Genomic DNA, 24,069 nt, shown 5'->3' on the forward strand with positions numbered 1-24,069 from the left:
ATCCACACGTATGTGGCAGCAGATAACCGGCGATCTGACCTGGAATTAGGTCGGGGTCAGGAAAGTGTGCAGTTCCGTGGGAAGGAGGGTCTTGAGACCTCAGGACAGCAAGTCCCTCATCGTGGCCTAGGCCCCCAACTGGGGACAGCAGAGCTGACATCCGCCACCAGGACTTTGATCTGCTGCCGAACTGAAGCTGTGTATGGGAGGCCTTGTGTCCCTGCAGCCAAGGAGGTGGGGACAGACACAGCTAGACTCCTTCTTAAGCAGCAAAACATGGTAGCAGCTCCTTTCCCCATGTGCATGCCTCAAGCTCTGCTCCTTAATAACAACACCGCTGCTTTGTTATTTTTAGAGCTTTACAGTTAGCAGTGCTTTTGTCTCATTTATTTCGTTGGTGCTTCTTGGTGACCTCGTGAGGTCAGCCAGATGGCTGTTGTCATTTTGCAGATGTGGAAAGGAGACGTCACTTCTCAGGTGGCTCAGTGGTAAAGAATCTGCCTGCCAGCACGGGAGACACGAGTTCAATCCCTGGGTCGGGAAGATTCTCCTAGAGAAGGAAATGGCAACCCACTCCAGTATTCTTGCCTGGGGAATCCCATGGACAGAGGACCTTGGAGGACTACAGTCCACGGGGTCGCAAAGAGTCAGACATGACTGAGCAACTAAGCAACAGCAACAAAGCAAGACCCAGGGCCCAGTGGTCCCTGTACAAAACCCAGTGTTGGGTTAAGTAACTCCTTCAGAGGGAAACAGTTAACAAGTGCAGAACCCTGGGGCTTCTGGCTTCGGGTTCTTCCCACCCGCACCGGGAGCCTTGGCGATGGAGGACTTGCAGCTCTGACCCAACGTGCTTAGCCTTCCTTGGGAATGACTGTGACGGGGGCTCTCTGGTGTGACCAAGGGTGTTGAGAGGCAGCCAAGTCTAAAGCTAAGCTCTGTGGTACAGGTTGAGTCTCTGTTTTATTTATATATTTTTCTAGTTTTGAAAGGTCTTTTGATGTGGACCATTTTAAAGTCCTTATTGAATTTGTTACAGTATTGCTTCTGTCTTATGTTTCGGTTTTTTGAATGTGAGGCATATGGGGTCGTAGCTTCCCCACCAGGGATTGAACCCCATACCCCATGCGTCGGAAGGTGAATTCTTAACTGTTTGACTATTAGAGAAATCCCAAACTCTTTGTTTTATACTGAAGGCAGCTGAGGCCCAGGCTAATGCCTGTGTTACGTTGCTTGGGCATCTACTGTCAGCCAGGGTTTTCTGGACCACTGAGCCTTACCCCCCAACACACACACAGTGTGCATAGGACACTCCCTCCCCTTGAAATATCCCTGCCAGTCATCCTGGAAGCTTCCAGAGTAGATGGGTGTGAAAAGGCCAGCCCCTCCTCATTGTAGGTCAACAAAGACAAGACACTCAGACACGTCCAGCAGTGGGTCTGGGCACCAGCGCGTGGGGGGTGTGAATCAGTGCGTTTCTGAGGCAGGTTTGGGGATCCAAGAGGTCCCAGATTCTGGGTCCCTTTCCTGTGGGAGAAAAAAGAGAATTAGAATTGCATTCTCAACTGGACTTAATAGAGGACCCAGTTTTTTTACCCTCCTCCCCTCCCTATTAAAATTCAGTTCTCCCACCTCTCCTCCCTATGAAAATTCTTAAAAAAAATTTTTCTTTAAGATTTTTTTCAGTTGGAGTATAGTTGATTTACAATGTTGTGTGAGTCTCAAATGTACACCAAAGTGATTCGGTTATATATATACATATATTCATTCTTTCTTAGATTCTTTTCTCATTTACATTCTTACAGAATATTAGGAGGCTTCCCTTAAAAGATGGTAACAAGTCTGTCTGCAGTGCAGGGGACCCAGGTTCAATCCCTGGGTTGAGAAGATCTCCTGGAGGAGGGCATGGCAGTCCACTCCAGTATTCTTGCTAGGATAAACCCATGGGCAGAGGAGTCTGGTGGACTATAGCCCATGGGGTCGCAACAGAATAGTAAGCTATACAGTAGTAGATTCTTGTTGATTATCTATCTTTTTTAAAAATTATTTTATTTGGTTGCATTGAGTCTTAGCTGTGACACATGAGATCTAGTTCCCTGACCAGGGATCGAACCCCTGGCCCTTGTGTCGAGAGCCTGGAGTCCTGGCCACCGGACTACCAGGAAAACCCCAGTTATATATTTATATACAGTAGTGTGTGTGTGTTCATCACAAGCTTCTGATTTATCCTCCCACCCATCAAATTCTTGAGGTCTTAAGCACGAGAAGCCTGCTCCCAAGGCAAGGTCTAGTCAGATCACGGCCGAGGCCAGTGTTAACTGGCTCTTCCATCCCACCATGAAGCCTAATTCCTCTGTAGCAGCTTCCCAGACAGGCCCGTATTAAAGCGAGCGTGGGATGTATTGCAAAGCCTTTGTATAATGAGGGAAAAATGGAAACCTCCGGTTTGGAAGGTCTTTTTTTCTTGAGAATTTTTGATTGAGTTTCATGTTCCAGGGGAGGAGGGTTTTGGTGAAAATGGAAGGGAAACCCAAACAGAAATTCCATATCTGATGGAGATTTTCCTCCTTTCAAGAAGGTGTGAGAGAGAGCAGCCAAGGAGCACAAAAGCGTGGGGGAGCAGGGGTGATGGATTGGAATGCTTTCGATGGAGCAAGGACCCGTGGTGGGCTGGAGAGGCTGATGTTAAGTGTGGCTGAGCTCGCTAGCCTGCTGGGCATAAGAACAGCCCCTGAGACACGTGTCTGAACTCCTCAGACCCAATGAGGTGGTTGATGGTCCAAGGAAGAGCCTTCAAGTCAAGCAGGCTGCAGGAAGCTCAGGCTCCCAGAGACCACCACCTCCTCCAGCCTTCTTCCATGCATTCACCCTAGAAGGGAAATCGGAGACCTGGAGGTACCCTGACTTCCTGGTGGTCACATTTGTGTGTGTGCATGTGTGCGTGTGTGCATGTATGCATGTGTGTGTGCATGTGGAGGGGGCCAAGGAGACAGACAAGAAGTAACTAAGTATGTTAAGTCTCAAGTGTGTCCAGTGGTATTAAATGCTGTGGAGGAAAAGTCAGCAGAGTCCTCAAGGGATGTCTCAAGCAGAGTCCTCTTGAGGACTCAAGCAGAGTCCTCTTGAGGCCTCAAGCAGAGTCCTACGGTCACTGGGGTGGCCATAGGCTGTACCTGGTGGGGAAACACCCGTCACCCTAGTGGAGATGACCCGGGTTAACTCTTCCCAAACACTGTGTGTCACTTGGCAGGCGTACTTCCAAGTCACTGTTTCCCCCTTTGTTATGTGGGAACGTGGAGGATCAGGAAGGGAACTCGGAGGTCTGTTCACTAGACGCCAGTCACTCTTGCAAAGAGGTGCGCGAAGCACCTTTCATTTCCATGAGAACCGACTATATCAGATCTCTCATCGATCTGTTGCATCTCATAGGTCTCCTGCTCTAGGTGGTAGAAAGGGAGGAGATTGAAAACACTAAACTGAAGAGGAATGACCAGGGTCAGTCTCATAATATTTTGGAGTCGCTGTGGCACCCGTGGCTGCCCACCATGGATCATGGTGGTGCCGCTCCAGGAGGAACTGGCTGAACTGGGGCCCCTACAGGTGGCAGGTGTGCTTGCTTCCTTCACGATCCGTGTTTTGCCGACAGCGGCAAGGTCACAGAAGTAATTGTGTGACCCTGCAAACCCACTTCTTTGAAGACTAGCACCCCATTGTATGCATACGCGTGCTAAGTTTGTTTTTAAAATCAGACTCCTTCCCAACATTTCACAGAGGTGTTCAGATACTTCTCTTAGCCACATACTGCACAGGAGTGGTGGTAATCCTAGTATTTATCAGACTTATTTTTTTAAAGATTTTTTTTGATGTGGACTGTTTTTAAAGTCTTAAGGAATTTGTTACCATACTGCTTCTGTTTTATGTCTTGTTTTTTTGGCTTTGAGACATGTGGGGTCTTCGCTTCCTGACCAGGCATCAAACCCACACTCCCTGCATTAGAAGGTGAAGTCATAACCACTGGGCTGTCAGGGAAGTCCCCCTCAGGCTCTTATTAAACCAGGTGCTGCCTTATTGTGTGCTAGGCACTGGGGTTAGCATTTTTCATAAGTTACTTTATTTCATACAACATACTGTAATTTATGTCTTATTACTATTTCTACTATCTTATGGATAATGAAGCTACACACGACCAAGGAAGGTGGCCTTTCCAAGGTACACGGCCCAAGATAGCATCCCAAGGTCTCAGAGATATTAAGTGTTGAAACTGAGGCTCAAGCCCAGTTTTCCTGCCAAAAGTCATATTACCAATCATTGTCCTAAATTCACTACAGAATTACTGAGGATTTTTAGTTAATTAGAAATTCTTAAGATTTCTTAAGGTTTTTATTTAATCAGAAATTTAATCAGAAATTCTTATGATTTCTACCCTGAACTCTTTTTGTTTCATGTTGCAGCGTTTTTTTAATTTGTGTGTTTGTCCTTCAGAATCCTCAGACTTCATGCTGCATTTTAAGATTACGGTCTACCCTTGAACAGCATGGGTTTGAACTGCATGGGTCCACTTATACGTGGATTTTTTTCAATAAATATATTGGAAACTTTTTTGAGATTTGTAGTGGTTTGAAAAAAACTTGCAGATGAACCTCATAACCTAGAAATACCAAAAAAAATTAAGTAAAGATATGTCATGAATGCATAAAATATAGGTAGCTAAACATGTAACATATAAAATATGTGTTAATCAACTGTTTATGTTATCAGTAAGGCTCCCTGTCAACAATAGGCTGTATTAGTAGTTAAGATCTGGGAAGTCAGAAGTTATACATGGACTTTCAACTACAAGGTGGGGATGGGGGAGCCTGTTATGACCCCAAATTGTTCAAAGGTCTACTTCGTTGTTACATCAGTTATAAATCTTAGCATGTCTTACGGAATCTCACAGGTCCACCTCATTTTATTCCATCTTTATTATTTTAAACACTTTTTTTTAAAGGCATTATATTACAATTGGGTTTCTCAACTGCTGGCTCTTCCCTGGTGGCTCAGATGGTAACAAAAATCTGCCTATAGTGTAGGAGACCTGAGTTCAATCCCTGGGTCAGGAAGATCTGGACCAGGCAATGGCGGCCCGCTCCAGCGTTCTTGCCTGGAGACTTTCATGGATAGAGCAGACTGTGTGACTAACACTTCTCAACTGAGTAACCTTTCTGGTTTTTTTTTTTTCCACCCTGAATAACCTGAAATTGCTTTCATCTCTAGGTTCCTCTGGGTCTTTAGGATAGAATTATTTCTAAGACTGTTTTCCCAACACCTGCTTTTGTTGGTTTCTTTAGTTTTGTATCACAGTGGCTACTAATTTTAAATCAACTCTCTTTCCCTTCCATCACTGGTAGTCACTACACAAGCAGTCAGCGTCTGTCTACAATGCGGGAGACCCGGGTTCGAGCCCTGGGTTGGGAAGATCCCCTGGAGAAGGAAATGGCAATCCACTCCAGTACTATTGCCTGGAAAACCCCATGGACAGAGGAGCCTGGTAGGCTACAGTCTATGGGGTTGCAAAGAGGCGGACACGACTGAGCAACTTCACTTCACACAAGCAGTCAGCCCATTGTGGTTTTTATTTCAAAGACTGGCCAAAGTGAGTTTGTGTTAATACAAGGGACCCTGTGCGGATATACTGAGGAGGGTGAAGGCTTCGCAAAGCAGTCATTGTGGAGTGTGTCTTGTTCCCTAAGTTTCGATGTCAGCTGCTTCCTTCCATCATGCTGGCCACTGCATTACTGTACTTGCTAAGTTCAAGGCGCCCCCTTGTGGTGCAACTGATACTAATCAACATGACAAAACAAAATGGCAAGATTACAAGTGATAGAAGCAATGCCTTTAAAAATAATCTTATCGCTCTTCCCAGTTTTAAGACTCTCTAATGAATACAGTATTTTTCCTCCTTTTGTTTTACTCATAACTCATACTCAATGCTAAGTCTTTTTGGAGGTAGGAACAAATCAGAAAAGGAAGTGCAAAAAAGTGGATGCCAAATCCCAGGTGACTTTTAAAAATAATTTCTTACTTTTTAATTACAAAAGTAATACTTGTAAATTCTAGAACTGTTAGAAAGAACAGATAAAGAATAAAAGAATCATTTATGCTCTCATAACCCACATGGGGCTTCCCTGGTGGCTCAGCGGGAAAGAATCCGCCTACAATGCAGGAGATGTGACTTAGATCCCTAGGTCGGGAACATCCCCTGGAGAAGGAAATGGCAACCCACTGCAGTATTCCTGACTGGAAAATCCCATGGACAGAGGAGCCCGGTGGGCTACAGTCCATGGGGCTGCGAAAGAGTCAGTCATGACTTAGTGAAAAAACAACAGCACACATGGGTTAGCGTTTTGTTGTATATCCATTTGTTTCTAAGCATATAGATCCCAAAGAAAACCACGTGTGCCAGTCTTCTAGCATGATTATACGTGTGAACTTTATTCTGTGTTAGAGAGTCAGCTACGCATCGTCCTTAGTGATGCTTGATTTGATTGGTTCCATTGTGTGCTCACCTCACAGTATACAAGCACAGCACCATGCAGAGCTCTCTTTGGGTCATTATAGATTTCCTTATCATTAATTGCTCGAAATAGAATGGCTAAACCAAAGCAGTGTGCAAAATTTTAAGACATTTGACATTTATTGTTTGGTTATTTGTTTAACGAAGGCATCTTTTTGATAATACAACGTATGTTTTTAAAGTTTCAAATTCCTAGCATTTGCATTCTTAGCCTATGCCTGGAATGATGTATCGTGTTTTATGCCTCAATCTCAATTAATCCTCATAACAACTGTGCGACATAAATACTCTTAATGTCCCCACTTACAGATAAGGAGAGTCAAGCTTAAGGAAATTAAATCACTGTCATGTGACTTCAAAATCAGGAAGACAGTAGTAGGCTTTCAGAACTATGATAAAAATAGCACTTTGCTTCCCTTGATTCTTGGACTCAATGGAAACTAATACTGATAATTCTCAGTTTGTAAAATAAAGAACAAGAATGTTTGACAGTAAGAGAGGAGGAAGAGGAAATATGTGTCCGTGAATTTAGGAACATGAGTAAAAATCTTAGTTGAGGCTCTCGCAGTTAGAGCTTCATGTTGGAACATATGGTGGGCAACTCGGCCATTACTGTGTAATTACGGGCTCCTGTACGTGTTCAGTGGCTCAGTCATGTCCGACTCTATCTGACCTATGAGCTGCAGCCCACCAGGCTCCTCTGTCCCTGGGATTTTCCAGGCAAGAATACTGGAGTGGGTAGCCATTTCCTCTTCTAGGGGGTCTTTGCGACCCGGGGATCGAACCCACATCTCCTGTGTTGGCAGGTGGATTCTTTACCACTGAGCCCCCTGGGAAGCCAGTATAGTCATGTTTCACTAGACCTTTTCATTTTTCCCTGAATGCATTGTCTTTAACCCCATTAGTCTTCAGACTGGTTAAATTACTCCCAAGCTGTCAAAGTTGACTAAAGGAAAAGTGGTATCAGAAGAATCTCCAATTTCTGAACAAAACCAGAACTCTTTTAGTGAGTTCAAAAAATCTGGCCATCTCCAACATCTTTTGCAGGTTTTCTCTCATTGCTGCTCAGTAGAGACCTACATTGCACTCCTGCCACCATAGCCATACTCTTCTTTTTCTATTATTATATAACTCTCAACTTAGATACGGCAAAACAGAAAATAAATATTACTCATCACTTTCTGTTGTAAATACTGTATTTTTTAAAAAACAGGTGAACTTTATTTATTTGACTGTGCTTGATCTTCATTGTGATGCTTCTCTAGTTGGTACCTCATAGCTTGTGGGGTCCTAGTTCCCTGACCAGGGATCAAACCCACATCCTCTGCCTTGCGAGGCAGAGTCTTAACCACTGGACCACCAGGGAAGTCCCATAAATACTATATGTTGTTCATCTTTGGTTCTGTCTGCTGCATGAAAACTGTGATCCTCTTTTCCTTCCACCCCACTTGGTCTTTCGAAGACATCCCAAGTACCATTCTGTATAACAGTGACAGCTGTGGTTTCTCTGCCATTTTCATCCTTGGATAGCTATTAGATTTATTAGGAGTCTTTGAGGAAATCAAAGTGTCCTTCTGTTTAATTTGTACAGCGTCATTATTTTTGCTACTCCAGCTGTTTCCCTGTGGCGGTGACCTGTCATTTTTTTTCCAGTTACATTTCCCTTAATCTTGATGTAACCTCGATATATTGTTAAAATACTTGATCATCATTGTCATTGTCTGACGTGACTCACAGACATTCAGCTTCCTTCCCACTTGGTCCTTTTATTTACTTATTTTTTTCTTTTAGGAACGATTTTCTAGTTTATAGTCAAAATCCATAAATCAGACTTCTAAGTTCTGCACACTCGATTTGACAGGAGTATGTGAGTGGCCTAATAAAATACACTTCTCTTTCACTGCTTTCTTACTGTTGGGCTCAAAACATTTTCCACGCAGATGGAGCCTGGCGAGAAGTGAAAAAGTTTCCCGTGAGTTTCATTTTGTAATCCCAAGAAATTTTGTGTTATGGTAGAAACTCGCTGTTCTGTGGCCTCAAGTTCTAGAGCCCTTTCTCTGTGGAAGCCGTTGCATTTTCTTTTTTTATATTTTTTTGGAGGAGGGGTGCCACACGGCATATGCGATCTTAGTTCCCTGACCGGGGATCGAACACACACCCCCTGTTTGGGAGCGTGGACTCTTAACCATTGGACCCCTAGGGAGGTTCTCCATTGCATTTCCTGAGATGAGCTCCTGCCTCCCCAGGACCCCTGGGTCCTTCCTGCTCTGCTTCTTCCACCTTCTATGTTTCCCTGACCTCAGTCAACAAAGGCAAGAAAGATGCAGCCCGAGTTGGTTTTGCTTCAAGTGTGGAACCTTGTAACCATTTAGGTGTTTCTCTGGCCCCTCTTCCGTCAGTTTCAGGTGGTTGTCACCCACAGCGGCCGCTTCGGTGACTTCCTTCGCCCCCTCTTGCCCAGGCTCTCTAAGCTTGTTGCTCTGCCACGCGGCAGAGAGAGGTTGCGGTCTCTGCCCCTCCCCTCCTGGCAGCCTGTCATCAGGGCGCAGGTCTCCTTCACCTGGCTCGCTGTCTCTGGTCTCTGTGCTGGGCGATGTCCCCCCAGGCCCTCTGCCTTCGGCCTGTTTTATTCCCCATCTCCTTGAGGTGGAAACTCTGACTTTCTGTGCCCTTTACCCTCTTGTCTGTCTATAGCAACTCTTCAGATGGGTCATTCTATTTGCATCTTACGCTTTTATTTATCATGTTATTACTTGTGGTCTGCATTAGGGTCTTGCTTTCATAGTTGATGAATCAGACCCCCTACAGCAACCTTCCCCTTTCAAGCAAGAATATATTCACCTCAAAAAGGGCTTTAGGAGGTCAGTCTAGCTAACAGTTCTTCTAGTGGGGCCACTCCCCTTTTTTCTTAAAAGTTCCTTCGCGGTCTTTTCCTTTTTTTTTTTTTTAACCCCTAAGTGCAATCTGGGTAGAATGTTTTAGTACAGTTCTTGTCTGGAGACCTGCCTTTTGTACATTTGGTAATAGCCCTCTGAATTCAAGTGTTCTTTTTCTTGCGGAGATTTGTGTCTGGTATGTTTGAGACTGGGATCTAAATAATACAAAATAATTCAGAGATAAAAGAAATATACACATAGTGTATATCTATATCTCAATCTGTGGTGGTGATATGAATCATGGATATTGTATAGTTCAGTTATGATGGTATTTAGAGGCTCTGTGTATGCTGATTATCCATATAGATATATCTGTATGTGTGTGCAGTAAGTTATGAAGTGAGCTGCCAAGCCATGACATCTCATTGACTGATTCTTTCCTTTTTTTTCTTTTCTTTTGATTTATGGAAAAACATACATGGCTTAAAACTTATAAACTCAGCCGTTTATAAGTGTACAGTTCAGTAGCATTAAGTACATTCGTGTTGTCATGCAGCCAGTCTCTAGAACTCTTCACTTGATTAAATTGAAACTCTGCATGGGACTTCCTTGGTGCTCCAGTAATTAAGACTTCACCTTCCAATGCAGGCAGCAAAGGTTCAATCCCCAGTTGGGAAGCTAAGGTCCCATATGCCCAGTGGCTAAAAAACTAAAACATAAAAACAGAAGCCATATTGTAACAAATTCAATAAAAATTTTGCAAAATGGTCCACATCAAAAAAAAAAAAAAAAAAAGGGAAGAAACTCGACATACATTAAAAACATGTAGGGACCCCCTTCCCCAGCCCTTGGAGACCACTGTACTACTTTCTATCTGTGTGAATTGACCACGTACTTTAAATAAGTGAACTCGCAGTTTTTGTCTTTTTGTGACAGCCTTATTTCACTTTGTATCATGTTCTAAAGTTAATCAGTGTTGTAGCATGTGACAGGATTCCTTTACGAGGCTGAGTGTCTTTCAGTATGTATGGACCACATTTTGTTTATCCAGTCATCTGCTGGTGGACATTTGGGTTGCTTCTACCTCCTGGCTACTCTGAAGAATGCACCATGAACATGACTGTATAGACATCTCTTTAAGACTTTGCTTTACATTCTCATTGGCCAATTTCGGATGCAAGAGTGAGTCATTCTTGCATGAGGATGATGAAGTTTTTGTTTTTTTAAAACTAAACCATTTTTCCACCATGTCTTTTAAAAAAATTAAGTAGTCCAAAAATTAGTGGGTCAACAAGAATTGAAATATTTAAACACCAGTACAGTGAGCCTAGTAAATTGAAGGCATCCTCCAAGGTCAATCAGGTTCAGATGTCAGAATTTGTTCCCTGAACAATAATTCTGATCTGTTCCTGTAAGTGGAAGATCACCTTGGATCTTCTCAGGAAAAGTCCTGGTCATCCCGTGTGGCAGAGTACAGGTACGGAGTCCTGGGCTCTGGTCTTGTCGAGTAGCCAGGTGGCCAGTGACGAGTGCCAATCAAGATGGCAGGTTGGGGCTCCCCACCAGACTGCATTCTAACTGAGGCTGGAGTTTCATTCCGACTCTGGTTACTCCCCTGCAGCCTTGAGACACCTTCAAGGACAGCAAGCCAGGGTGACATATTCTCCTCTGACCCAGGGGAGTTTAGAAGGGCCCGCAGTGAGATATTTAGGGGGAAACTCATTGCCAATCAGGGCTGGCTTCCCTGCATTTCTCTGAGTCCTAAGGATGGGACTGCCACCTTCCTGCCTTTCTTCTGGGGGAGAGGGCTTCACTGTGCTGCATCTTCATTGTGAACAAATAGATGATTCTTTTGGGTCAAGTCTTCTTTTTCTGTTCCTGTTTTCACTCTTTTTCTTTTCTATTTTTTTTCTCTCTCTCTTTTTTTCTCCTGATACACAGGCTTTGCAGTGCATGCTGGTCTCTCTTCAGGCAGAACTTGACATTCAAAGGTACTTGATGAAAATTGAATCATCTCAGCGAGTTAGTACCTTTTCTTCTCGTCGCACCTCGCCCCCGTTGCCTTCACTCGGCTGCGTGTGGCGTTCTAATCTGTGTCAGCCTGTCCCTTTTCCTGCCCTGGTTTCACCCTCTTGGAGCCAAACGCTTGCAGCATCCCCAGACGTGTGCATTTTTGTTTAATCATGAGAGTGAATATTAAAGACGAACACTAATAGCATGCTTGCTTCTAAGTATTTCATGTACTTGCCACAGATGGAGGTGTAGGGTCAGCAGTGATGCAACAGCAGTTCAGAGATCTGTTCAGCCCCTCTGAAAAGTGGGGCTCCGGCCGCATCAGCTTCCTCATGGCAGAAAACAAACCTTGCCTTCTAACAATCTTCAGAGCTCTGGGACTCTTCCTTCCCATGGCTCCAAAACATCCAGTGTGGGAAACAGACCAGGTCACTGACGTATAGCTTAATATTAAAAATGGAGTCTTCCCTGGCGGTCCAGTGGCTAAGACTCTGCATTTCTAATGCGAGGGGCACAAGTTTGATCCCTGGTGGGGAACTAAGATCCTACATGCTGTGCGATGCAGCCAATAAATAAAATAACTTTAAAAATCCCCCACAAAACTGCAGTTAAAATAGGGGTAGACATATCTCTAGCACCAAGCAGTGTTCTAAATGCTTTACAAGCCTAAAACCTCCCACACCAGCCCCATGGGGTAGGTGTCCTGTGGTTCCCATTTTATAAATGAGGAAGCTGAGGCGCAGAGACGTTAAGTAACTTGCCCAAGGTCACACAGCTAGTAAGCTGCAGAGTCAGTGTCAACGTATTATTCATTTCCCCGTGATCCTTAGTGCCCCCTGTTTCCTAATACATCAGTTTAGAATGTTACAGCTGGAAGGAAGTGGGAGAATTTTCAGCACTTGGAAACCTGGCAAGTTACATACCTGTGCCAACCGGCCCATTGGCACATGGCCACTCACATCCTTTGATCCCCCAAACGTGGCCTGTTTCTTTATTATCGCCCAGATAAGAACTGTTTGGTATTTACTGTGAGGCCCCAAACACACCTGTGTTTAGGAAGAAGCATCCAGCAGTCTGGCTTTTATGCCTATGTGACCTCCTGTCCATTCGGTCAGGGGTCAGTGACCTCTTCACCTTCCTTTTCTTAATAATCAGTCTCTTTGATCTTTTCCAAGGTCAGGAGCTCAAATTAGAAAGTTCCTGCCCAAACAAATAGACACAGAAGGAAAAGTTGGGCAGTGCATGCTGCAGAGACCCGTGGTCCTACCCTCCCATCTCATTTCCAAGGGGGTGTTTACCATTAATTTTTTTGCACGCGTTTTTAATCGTCCTCATGTGTTTGTGTAATTCATGCAAAATGGAGACATCTTTAAGATTTCCTTGCGCACATACTGTGCACCAAACAGAAACTCAGAAAAGGAAGCAAACACGTAAGCTCGTCCCTGTAGTTTCACAGGCTGCCGTTAGTTTAGAGACCTGACGTCGTGATCTGGGGTTTTCTAATTTGGAGTCCCCCTGACTATTCTTTTTTCCTTAGAGCCTGAAATAAATGATCAACGCTGACTTTTGTTTTTTGATGCAGCAGCAAATAATGGGGTATGTGAGAATTTTTTCAAGAGCTTTTAAAAAAACTTTTGGCCGCACCTCATGGCATGTGGGACCTTAGTTTCCCGACTAGGGATCAGGCCTGAACCACTTGCATCACTGGACCCCCAGGGAAGTCCCAAGAGTTTTTTTTTAAAAAAAAAAAAAAAAAAAAACACAAGTTACAATGACGGTAGGGTTTTTTTTTTTTTTTGAAGGAGGAGGGGATGAGAGTTAAGGTTGGAAATTGAAGACGTTCTTCCCTCTCTTTAATAGAGAAGCGACTCTCAGAGCCTCCGAGGATGTCAGAATCTCTATTTTGAAGTCGGTAATCATTTACCGACTTTAGGCAAGGTGGTCGCAGTAAGAGGTGGGCTGTATCCTCTCCTCACATAGAACCCCACAAACCATGGACTCTCCAGTAGGGAGCCAAGCCATTTCAAACCATCCTCAAGAGAATCGTACTGCATAAGGGCAGCTAAACGTTTTCCATCATTTATAGTTGACAGATTCCTGTGAATTTTCTTCCATGGCTCTTCACCACAAGTTTTACATCAAGCTGATACTGCTTCTTTTATAAAAGTGAGAACTAAGGTTCACAGAGCTTCCCTGTGGGGTCGCTGTACCAGTGCACAGCAGGATTGGAGTCTCATTCAGCAAGAACAGCCTGATAACAAGAGGAAAGTCCTCTCATTCTAAATCTTGTTTTCCTTCCCTCTCCAAACCCTGGTATTCTTTCCTGTAGCAGAACTAGAGGGAAATAGAATCTTTGGCCTGGGATCTCCCTAGCGGTCCAGTGGTTAGGACTCCGCCCTTTCAATGCTAGGGGTGCAGGTTCGATCCTTGGTTAGGGAACTAAGATCCCACATGCTGTGAGGTGCGGCCAAAAGTCAAAAAAGAAAATGGAAAAGAATCTTTAGCCTGAAAAGCTCCTCTTCAGAATTTTCACAAGGTGTGTTTTCATTTGAAAATCATTCCAGGGAAACTGGAGGGCAGTTGGTGGTGGTGATGGGCTACATGTGTTTAGAAATGAGAGTTTGAAAATAACAGCAGCCTCTGCTCCCAGGATGCCTGGAGAGGGTCTGGCCACAAGCCCCAAAGCTTGGTGACCTCGGGCTTGACCTCCCCTCTGATCCAGTTCCCCAAGGTCCTCTTCACTGTGGGGATGGACATCTTCAGACCTCCCAGGACAGGCTGCTAGCCGGGAAGCTTGTTCAGTTTCACAACAAGGTAGTTAAGCTCTAGGGGCATCACCCCGGGGCCTGGACCCCCACATCCTCTCCAGACTGAAGTCTGGGCCGTGGAGATGAGCTTAATAATGGCTTTCCTAAGGATGCCTGCTAAGGTGTATATTTAGCACACTGTGTGTTATGCTCGTATTTCACTTGAATTTGAAAGCCTGCAAGCAGGTGCCTTTCCTTTCATCACTGCAGAAACAGCAGTCCTCAGGCGGACACCTTTTATCCCGAAGCCTTTTAAGTGCATTCCAGGCTCTCTGAATTACAACGGCATCTGCCGCCTTGCCCGAAGCCTCTTCCAAGGAGGACGGTAGGAGCCGGAGCCTCGGAAACTGTTGTTTATAATGCACACCGTCTTGTGTCAAAAGTAAAAAGAGAGAGAGAGGAAAACCTGATTGATTTAAGGCCGCTTGCCATAGAGAGACACCTACCTTCAGGATGATAAACTAAAAATCGGAAGGCAAAACCTCCTAAGAGGAGGAGACAAACTTATGAATGTAGCTAACTCTGATTAGCTTGAACCTTAAATGTAGCTTTGACTTTTGTGACATACATGGTATTTTCTCTAAATGTGATATACTCCTTATAAGACAAAGTACTACTACTCCTTCACGAGACAACGTTGTTTTCCCTGTTTTAAATTCTAAAAGAAGCGTTGTTTGCTCATGCCTTCAGAAAAGGGACATCCATCAACACAACAGACAGGGTCAACAGGAGAACAGCACTATTCTTCATCGGGCCTTTTCTTTTACATCAACTCCTTCAAGAGGAAGCACACCACTAAATAATAATTGCAGGAACATGCATCTGAAAGGGGTGGATGGGGGGCTGAGCTAATGAGATCCAGATTTGGAACTTGCTGATGGAAGGACGCTAAAAAGAGATGATGGTGAGCCAGGCCTTATCGCCTTTAAATAGGATTTACCTCTTTCTGGCTTTGAAGGGAAGTCAGAGAGTAGCTGATTCAAGGTATTATTTTAGAAGCGAGTCTGTGCTATGTTTCAGGTAGGACGTGAGGTTGGCAGTCAGCAGGTTGACAGAAATCCCGGAAGTGGCAGCAGCTGCACCTTGTCTGGGGGTCAGCCCGCTTTGTCCTCTTCTCCAGGCACAGCCAGACCTCTTAAAAGAAAAAATAAAACAATCACATCATCTACACATTATGAAGGGGTTGGAAAGTAGAAAAATATCCAAGAGATCATAGAAAATGGCTAAAATTCCTAATTTACCTGGAGTCAAATTGAAGGAGCCTTAAAATGAAGTTACTATAATGATGTCAGAGCTCTCGAGGGGAGCGTCTGTTTCCTTAAAATGTGAACGCATGATCTGCATGTTCAAAATTGAATGGACGGCTCTGGATCTGTTTTAACTGTTGCTTTTTTGGAAGTCGGAAGTCTGTGCAGTTCTGGATTCCTGCAGAAGTTTGCATGACATGAGAATGGAAATGTGACTCCATTTCTGTGTTTTCCCCATAAATGTGTGTCCTCATTTAGGGGCCGTCTGGGAGGATGAACCTTTTACCTGGAATCTAACCGTAGGAGCTTAACGCAGGAGAAACCCAAGATGGGTGTGGGTACCTTCAGGTCACCGAAGATGTGGATCCTTCTGGATTAAATGCTCTGTGAGAGTCTTCCCTTCCAGTGATCCACTCTAAAAATAGCACGCTTACCCAGGAATTCTCTGATCTGCAAAAGCAGTATTATCCTCCTGTTGGAGACATAAAGAAGAAGAAAGCATGTTACTCACAATAGGCTAAGTTTCTTCCAACTGAGTGACTGACAACGTTCATCTTACGGGCTTCCCTCGTGGCTCAGACTTTACAGGATCTGCCTGCCATGCAGGAGACCTAGGTTGCGTCCCTGGGTCGGGAAGATCCCCTGGAGAAGGGAATGACAACCACTCCAGTAGTCTTGCCTGGAGAATCCCATGGACAGAGGCTCATGGTGGGCTACAGTCCATGGGGTCTCAGAAGAGTTGGACACAACTGAAGCAACTTGGCACACATGCATTACTCATAATACTATTGTGTGAAAGAAACCAAGGCTAATATTTGGGTGTATTGCTTCCATTTCTTTTTTCTTTCTATTAATTTGGCCGCGGGTCTGAGATGCAGCGTGTAGGATCTTTGATCTTTCCTGTGGCATATGCAATCTTTAGTTGTATGTGAGCTCCTGTTAGTTGCAGCATGTCGGATCTAGTTCCCCGACCAGGGATTGAACCCAGGCCCTCTGCACTGGGAGTGTGGCGTCTTGGCCACTGAGCCACCAGGGAAGTCCTTTGCTTTCATTTCTTACAGTATGGAAAAACAATTCTTTAAAACACCTTGATTGTGACTGCATCATATCCCATAGTGTGGCTCCATTGTAATTTGTTAACCAGCCTTCTAAATAGTTTCTAGATTGATTTATTCTATTAAATATGTACTACATACAGATTTTTCTCCCTGACCATCTAGTACAGGAAGTATCAAATTTTTAAATTTTTGTAAATCAGATTTGATTTGAGCAGTTACCAAGAAATGTATTCTCATCACTCGGGGTCATAAAGAAAGTCTAAGGATCGAGTCTAGTCTGATAGAACTGGATAAAGTTTCTGGGTGCCCTGGGACTCAGCAGATAGCCTCCTGGGGGTCTGTTTGCAGGCTGATTCTTGGGACTGTCTGCCCAGCTAAACCAAGGCACACACTTTCTGCCACTGTGAGCACACCACACACCCCTCCTCCACTGGGAGCTACTCCCTGTAAATGAAATCCAGATCTCCATAATTTGAAGAACATCACCACCACCATCAGCACTAACACCGGCATCCTCTTCCCGGGCCTGGAAAGTCACTTACCTGCCTCTTCCTGACCAGTTAGCAGCCTTCCTCCTCTCCCACTGGGGGAGGAGTGGGCAACCCCAGACTCATCCTCCAAATGCCTTTATCTTGAGTCCAGTCTAGAGAGGAACTCTTCGGGGTGGCCTCTGTAACACTAAGGCACTGTTCACAGCCCTTCCCCCTGGAAAGACCTTGGGACACAAAGGTTTGGCAGTTTCCCCAGGAAGTTGGGGACAGGGGGTAGATGTCCCAACATTTTTTTGTTTGTTTCTAGCTGACAACTACGAGGACAAGCTGTGCTGTGTGCTTAGTTGCTCAGTCATTTCCAACTCTGCGACCCCATGGATTGTAGCCCTTCAGACTCTTCTATCCATGGGGATTCTCCAGGCAAGAATACTGGACTGGGTAGCCTATCCCTCCTTCAAGGGATCTTCCCAACCCGGGAATCAAACTGAGGTCTCCTGCATTGCAGGCAGATTCTTTACCAGCTGAGTTACCAGGGAAGATAAATTGGTAGTATCTCAGAAGAGTCATTGATGCACAAATACTGAGAGAGAGTGTGTTTGTGTCATGTGATGCTTCTCTGTTTTTGTTTAAGACTCACCTTTTAAGACGCGTTTCTTTCCGGCTGCGCTGGTGGCTGCGCACGGGCTTTCTCTAGCTGCGTCGAGCCGGGGCTGCTGTCTGGCTGCAGTGTGCGGCCTTCCCATTGCAGTGGCCTCTGTTGTTGCGTGGGCTCTGTGCTCATGGGCTTCAGTCACTGCAACGCGTAGGCTCCACAGCTGTGGCTCACAGGTTCTAGAACAGGCTCAGTAGTTGTGATGCCCAGGCTTAGTTGTCCCAAGGCATATGGGATCTTCGAGACCTGCGATCGAACCCATTTCTCCTGCCCTGGCAGGTGGATTCTTAACCACTGGACCACCAAGGCAGTCCCTGTGTCTGCACAGAGATGTCCTTGTCAAGCGTTTCTTGGCATCTGCAGAAGGGGCTTTGCTTGGCGAGAGCGGGTTGGTGGAGGGGCCCTGCCTGGCTCACTCAGCTTGCCTGTGGCCGACTCTCAATGGGGAGGAAGGGGTGGTGACTACTTAGCCTCATGGCCTTTTCATCTTTCTCATCTGATAATGAAGTAATACCCACAGTGAAGGGAAAATGGGGAAACAAAAGACACAGTTGTACTTTGCTCAACTGCTGAATCGTCTGATTTTACTCCAGACCAAACATCTTTCTGTTTTCACAGGTGAAAATCATGAAAAATGTCTGGGTACCCTTTTGGTAGAAAGAGGGAGGAAGGGCTTGAAATATTACCCTTGAAGAAACAGGGTATAAATTGAGTTTATCAAGGATAATTCATCAAAAATAAATCCTAGAGGAAAATGTATTCCCTTTGTCCAAGCTGGGGAAGAGAAATACTGATTTTCAGGGCTAAACTTAAATCGGTCCTTATGAGGATTTCAGATATGCGCATTTAAAAGTTGGTATTAGAATGGGAGGTGTGTGTGCATACATGTCCTGCTCGTTATAAGGCCCAGAAGTTCCTGGTTATCCTGGAAGTGACAGATGTCCACAGATTCACTCCCAGGAAGCACCCAAATACACACTAAACAACCGTGTGTATTTATATTACCAGTGGGGCCCTTTAATGCTTGCACCCAAGTTTTCTATTAAAAAACAAAAGCTGATTTCTTCTCCTCTAAGTCGTTAGCTCCAAGCCCATCCAAATTAAACAACTACATAACTGTTACAAAACTAAGTACAGCTCTCTCTTAATACACTTCTCACATTAATCTGTTATGTTCTAGAACCAGGGATGTCTTCAGTGTGTTCCCCAGATTGGCCATCAGCATAAGAAAGGCCCTGAGGAGATGTTTGCTCAGGTCTCATTTTCCTGGCCATCAGCCACAGAAGCTGAGCGAAGTGGTAAAGAGCCGTGGGGAGACCTGGGCCCGCTGCTCCAAAAGCGCCCACCCTAGGGTGTGAATCTTGGGGTGCGCCTGAGAATGGCAGGTCCTCTGTTGCTGTGGCCCGCCACCGGCTGGGTTTATGTAAGGACAGAAGCCCGTGTGCCGTCTTGGAGCTCTTGGTCTTCACATCCTCAGACCCAAACCCAGCAGAAGCCTTAGACTTCAGAAACCAGAGGGGCAGAGGAGGGGGCAAAAGAACTGCACTGTGGCTCTAGAAAGGACTCTCTGAGCAGATTTTGAAGCTTAAACCTTCCGTGGGGCAATTTGTCAATTCTTCTGACATTAGTGGAGCTGGAAGGAGGGGTGGTAAAGAAAGGTAAAGTCCAGGAAATCATTCAATATTTTTGAATTTCAAATATCTTGCTCCTTGCATCTTTCATAAGAGTGTATGACACCTGGAAAATCCTCTTGGGTTGGCATCACATTTTTGGCTGGAATTTTGAGTTGAAATCATCACACTTGGGAAGTGCATGGGGGATTTTCCATCTTAGTTGCAGCATGCTAACTCTCGGTTGCGGCAGGTGGGATCTAGTTCCCTGACCAAGGATTGAACCCGGGCCCCCTGCATTGGGAGCACAGAGTCTTAGCCACTGGGCCACTCTGGAAAGTCTTTTTTGAAAAAGGAAAGATTAGAATGGATGAGTGGGGTTCAGGTGGCCTTGTTACACAGGCCACCCCTTCCTGCACGACCCCAAATGACTTCCGGTTTGAGGTAGTTTGGGGTCGCCTGATGGTTTAGGGAAACCTCTGGAAGAGGGAGGTGAGTTGGTGTCATGTGTGCCCATGAAGTGCTGAGTGAAATCTAGCCTTCCAGACCCTTGAGTCCTGCCCAGGTTGCTCAGAAAGCATCTCCACCATCCTCTGCCTCCCGAAGCTTCCCAGTTAGGGGCAGCGTTCTTCAGAGGCTCAGGGCAGGGGCCCCCAATGCCATGCTGTAGATGATGCATGTCTGAGAAAAGGCTTCTCCTGAGCCAAAACAAGAACAATTACACCCAACAGAAAGACTGTGTTCTTAACCAATCTGAACTGTGTAAGTATCTTCCCACCCATTTCTGGGGTATTAAAATATCTTTCCAAGATGACCAGTGCAAGTTCCATGCATAAAGTAGGGCACTCAAAGCCGGTGCTCTGGGACTACCCAGAGGGGTGGGATGGGGAGGGAGGTGGGAGGGGGCTCAGAATGCATGTCAGTGTATGGCAAAACCCACCATAATATTGTTAAGTAATTAACCTCCAATTAAAATAAATTAATTAAATTTTAAAAATCTTTCCTTTCTCCGGCCATATTGCTGTCATACAGAGCGAAAGCATGAGTGGGTGACTTCACCCAGACCATCCCTAGCTCTTCCTCACCTCTGCGCTTCCTCCTCTCTGGACCCATTATTTAATGTCGGCAGTTATCCCCTAAACCTCACTCTGCCCTGCACTATCACAGTGATGCACCTCGTAGCACTTTTTGTCCAGTTGTTACACGTATTTTATTCTTGGCCCCCAAATGTCCCTTATATGCATTATGAGCTCAACAATCACATACAGCCCTTTTAACCCCTGGAGCCTCGCACTGTGCTGAGTACCGAGTCCCTGTTTCAAATGCTTTTTGACTTTTTTTTTGTTTTAATATGTCATATCACAGAGTGCCTGACACCAGTGTCAGCAATTTTCATTGTCTTTTTTCTGCCCTAAATGATGTCTCAGCAGCGAGCTGGCATCCGCAGGGAGAGCGCGGTGTGAGGAGATTGCTAATATGCGGTGATAGTTTGCAACGAGAAAGTGAATGACATAAAAACGAGAACAGGAGTTTGCATTTGGAACTGAATGGCTGTGGATAGGAAGTTTCAAAAAAAAAGATTGAGCCCTCGTATCTTTATTTTTATACGTACGCCCGCCAAGATGACCCTGAACAAGAAATCGAAATTTTATTTTGATTTTCTTCAAGGATTATTGCCTTTTGCAATGGAAAATGACAACTCATCAAATGCATCGTGTCTGCCATAGGCTGCAAAGATGACCAGACAGCAGAAGCTGTCATTGTGTTCACGCTGCTTCAAGTAATATTATCACTTGGCCATTTTGCTAAACTAAATGTATATTCTTTTTTTTTTTTTCTTATCGAAGTCAGGGATGAGGACATTTTGACTTGATATTCCACTGAGCGTAGTAACCAGGTAGCTATTTCACTGAAGGATGATGTGAATTTATATAACTCTTGGTGAGCTGGGCAATGATTTAGGGTTGATTTTTTTTTTTAAGTTTAATAATACTCTTAAAAAGAGTGCCAAAGCCAGATCCAGATCTTTGTAACAGAAGCAGATTTTATGAAAAATAAACTACTTTGGGACCTTGCGTGGAAAAACCCAAAGCAAAGAGATACGTCGTCTGTCTTTCTGGTCGTGATGTGTTGTGTTAGTCACTCAGTCCTGTCTGACTCTTTGTTACCCCATGGTCTGGAGGCCCCCAGGCTCCTCTGTCCATGGAATTCTCCAGACAAGAATACTGGAGTGAACTGTCATTTCCTTCTCCAGGGGATCTATGACATGGGCTGGTCTTCTGAGCTGAGAGTTTCCTGTGGAACACCCAGGCTGGCCACCTCCATGAAGGGGGTACCGGGGGCTTTGTGCTGACTTTATTCCTGTTTTCCTCTATGGAAATGTCCTGTAGCAAGGCGTGGATGTCTAGGTAATACAGTAGTGCTCCTACCAAGACGGGTCTCCTGGTACGTTTAGCAAAAGGGAAAGAAGCTGATGATCCCATCCTCACAGGGCTCCCTTAGAGTGCCAGGCACACCTGGGCATCCCTGAAAGAGTTCTGTGCCCTTGAGGCAGGACCAACTCTGTGTGATTCTTAGCGTGCATGTTCAGTCGTGTCCGAGTCTTTGTGACCTCATGGACTGTAGCCCGCCAGGCTCCTCTGTCCATGGAATTTTCTAGGTAAGAATATTGGAGCAGGTTGCCATTTCCTGTTCCAGAGGATTTTCCCAACATAGGGATAGAACCCATGTCTCTTGTGTCTCCTGCATTGGCAGGCAGATTCTTTACCAACTGTGCCACCTGGGAAGCCCTTGTTCCGTAAATTATTAAGGGTTTCAAGGCAGCCACAGCAGAGCATGAAACAAAACCCAGAACCCTTTTAAACACTTGAGTCGATTGTTCACCCACAAAGTTGGTCCTACCTTGAGAAGTAAGTGCTTTGGTGTTTTGAACTTCAAAGTACATTAGCATCCTTAGGAAAACGTAGAAGAAATTAAGGGATGCAAACAACCGTCACGCCCCCCAAAACAAACAAACAAAAACCTATCTCCTGGGGGCTGCCTATATCCCACCACCATCAGCACCTTTGGCAATTTAATAAGAGAAGACTCACCACCTGATTAATTCGGATCCATTTGCCATCTGGAAGGTGCCTGGAATCATGTAATGAAAACAGGGGTGGGCTTTGGGGGTGGGGAAAGCTGAGATCAGGCTTTCATTCAATGAACACCTATCCATAAAGAACATTACAAAAGATAAGGAAGGACACTACATAATGATCAAGGAATCAATCCAAAAGGAAGACATAACAATTGTAAATATTTATGCACCCAACATAGGAACACCTGAAGCCCCTGGTGGCTCAGATGGTGTGGGAGACATGGGTTCAATCCCTGGGTCAGGAAGATCCTCTGAAGAGGGAAATGGCAACCCACTCCAGTATTCTTGCCTGGAAAATCCCATGGATGGAGGAGCCTGGCAGGCTACCGTTGATGGGGTCACAAAGAATCGGACAGACTGAGCAACTTTCACATTCATTCAGCAGAAGCCCCCCCGTTTCCCTGACTCCTTTTCTCTGACCTTCTACATGTACAACCTCCAGCCTCCACACAACAGCCCAAATGGTCTTATAAAAACTGTACCTGATCCTGACCCCTCCCCGTTCTCCCTGCCTCAGGTGGCACTCTGGTAGCTTACAGTCAGAGTGAGAGCTCTGCCCTTGGCCCCAGGGCTCTGTGGCGTCCGGGGTCTGCTGGTCTCCAGGGCTTACCACTTCTTTCTTTCTGCCTTGAACTTGGCACATGCTGCCTTGTCTTTTCACCCCCCACCCCGCCCCCACCCCTGGCGTGCCCCCTTCTCCCACCTTCCGTCGTCCTGGAGATCTCAGTTTCCTTGCTTTTCCAGTTCTCCACTAAATACACCCCCTCGCCAGCCTGGATTCTCACTGTCAGTGTCTTCTTCGTCTGTCCCCTGTAAGCACCACGAGGGCAGGATCGTATCTGTCTTGCCTGTTGTTCTGTTCCCAGTACAAACTGTGTACTAGCATGTACCTAGCATGTACCTGGAATATACTAGGCACTTGGTAGGTGTTCGTTGAAAGGATGAATGGACGTACCAAACAGTTCATGGTGTAAGCTTAATTATACACTATCTTGTGTTGTTATCCTTCACTAATTTCACCAATTAGTTTGAAAGTCTTTGACATCAGGCAGTGTGATATCTGTCTTTCTGTCTCAGTTGCTCACGGTGCTCAGTGCATGTTCAAGAAATGTTATTGACCAATATAACTTATGAATGTTTCACAGATTCATTACAGCATAGATAACCAAGCGAGAAATTCAATTATGTATTATGTGTGTCTGAGTTATTACAGGTACTTTCTGCTGTTTGTCAAGGTTAAGGGATAACCGAAACTAGACAAAGTCTGAATTATGGAATTTCTGCCTCAAAAGAAAAGAAATCTAGTGTGATAGAAATATCTCTGTCACAGTTGTATTTTATTGATTTTTGGAAACAGTCTAGAGAGAGGAGTTTAGAGGACTGGTTGTGTTCAGTTTACTGTGGTGTGAGGGCATCTTCCGTGTGAGGTTATAAAAATATGCACCGTCCTATCTGCTGTGATTATAACCACTGCCAGAATTTGTCTGGCAAAAGGAACTAATTTGCCGTCACTCTTTTTATTTATTGGCTGCACTGGGTATTCGTTGCCGCGAGCAGGCTTTTTTTGCAGCAAGTGGCGGCTACTCTTCACTGCGGCACAGGCTTCTCGTTGCAGTGGCT

At 45.1% G+C, this 24,069-nt stretch overlaps 1 protein-coding gene across 14 annotated transcripts in view; it reads left to right on the plus strand.

Moving 5' to 3' along the window:
• KIAA1217 (KIAA1217 ortholog) overlaps positions 1-24,069 on the plus strand; it is a 532,385-nt gene that overhangs the window by 338,666 nt on the left and 169,650 nt on the right. The gene's annotated exons all lie outside the window — the stretch shown is intronic.

This window comes from Capra hircus, chromosome 13 (genome assembly GCF_001704415.2).
Source record: "Capra hircus breed San Clemente chromosome 13, ASM170441v1, whole genome shotgun sequence".
NCBI classification, from domain to species: Eukaryota; Metazoa; Chordata; class Mammalia; order Artiodactyla; family Bovidae; genus Capra; species Capra hircus.